Raw genomic sequence first — 1,361 nt, forward strand, 5'->3', positions numbered from 1 at the left:
TTGTATCACAATTCATCTATGTGCTACTCTAGTGATGTTATTAAAGTAGTCTATTCCTCCTGCATGGTGTAAAGGTGACTAATGTGTGCACCGTGTGGTTCTTGTCGTAGGCTATGATCATGATCTCTTGTAGATTGTGAAGTTAACTATTACTATGATGATATTGATGTGATCTATTTGGTTATGTTGATCTTTCATGCACTCTAAGGTTATTTAAATATGAACATTGAATTGTGGAGCTTGTTAACTCCGGCATTGAGGGTTCGTGTAATCCTACGCAATAGTGTTCATCATCCAACAAGAGTGTAGAGTATGCATTTATCTATTCTATTATGTGATCAATGTTGAGAGTGTCCACTAGTGAAAGTATGATCCCTAGGCCTTGTTCCTAAATACTGCTATCGCTGCTTGTTTACTGTTTTATCGCGTTACTATTACCGCTGCGTTACTACCGCTCATACTTATTCATACCACTCGTATTTCACTATCTCTTCGCCGAACTAGTGCACCTATTAGGTGTGTTGGGGACACAAGAGACTTCTTGCTTTGTGGTTGCAGGGTTGCATGAGAGGTATATCTTTGACCTCTTCCACCCTGAGTTCGATAAACCTTGGGTGATCCACTTAAGGGAAACTTGCTGCTGTTCTACAAACCTCTGCTCTTGGAGGCCCAACACTGTCTACAAGAATAGAAGCACCCGTAGACATCAGCGGCTCCACTTACCGCCGGCGCACCACCATATTGGTGCGCCGGCTCGGGTTTTTGGTCTGGCCTGAACATGTTCAAACCTTATTCTCGGCGCGCTAAATATTTGTTGCGCTGGTCTTATTGGGTCATCCCTCTCACGTGCAATGCACATGCAAATTAATAGTATAGATAATGTACCAAGCATGTCATACTTTTTTGGTGTGCTGGCAATAGCATTTGCCGCTATATGCGTCCCTAGGTATGGCATACCTTTTTTGGCGTGCTGGCAATAGCGTTTGCGGCTATAGGCTGTTTCACGGTTCATTTTCAACATTTTACACCCCTAAGATTTCGCTTCAATGAGGTTAAAATTTAATCTTTTATCTCAAAATCGTAATTAACAGTGGTAAATAGTTTTTTATCTCAAAATCGTAATTAACAACATCTAATTATTTTCGGCTGGATTAGTGGAGTGCTTCGGAATTAACAACGGCCAATTAACAACCATTCCACCACATTCCACCAATTCGGTGAAATGGTACATTCTGCATATAGGGAGAATATTCCCTTTCAAGAAACCACTCGGTTTCGTTTTATTACACAACCGAACACAAGAATTAGTTCTGGGTGTCTAACCCAATCGTCCAATGTTCTCCAAGCTCGTTCTCCGCTAT

The sequence above is a fragment of the Lolium rigidum genome, chromosome 1, assembly GCF_022539505.1.
Source record: "Lolium rigidum isolate FL_2022 chromosome 1, APGP_CSIRO_Lrig_0.1, whole genome shotgun sequence".
Lineage (NCBI taxonomy): Eukaryota > Viridiplantae > Streptophyta > Magnoliopsida > Poales > Poaceae > Lolium > Lolium rigidum.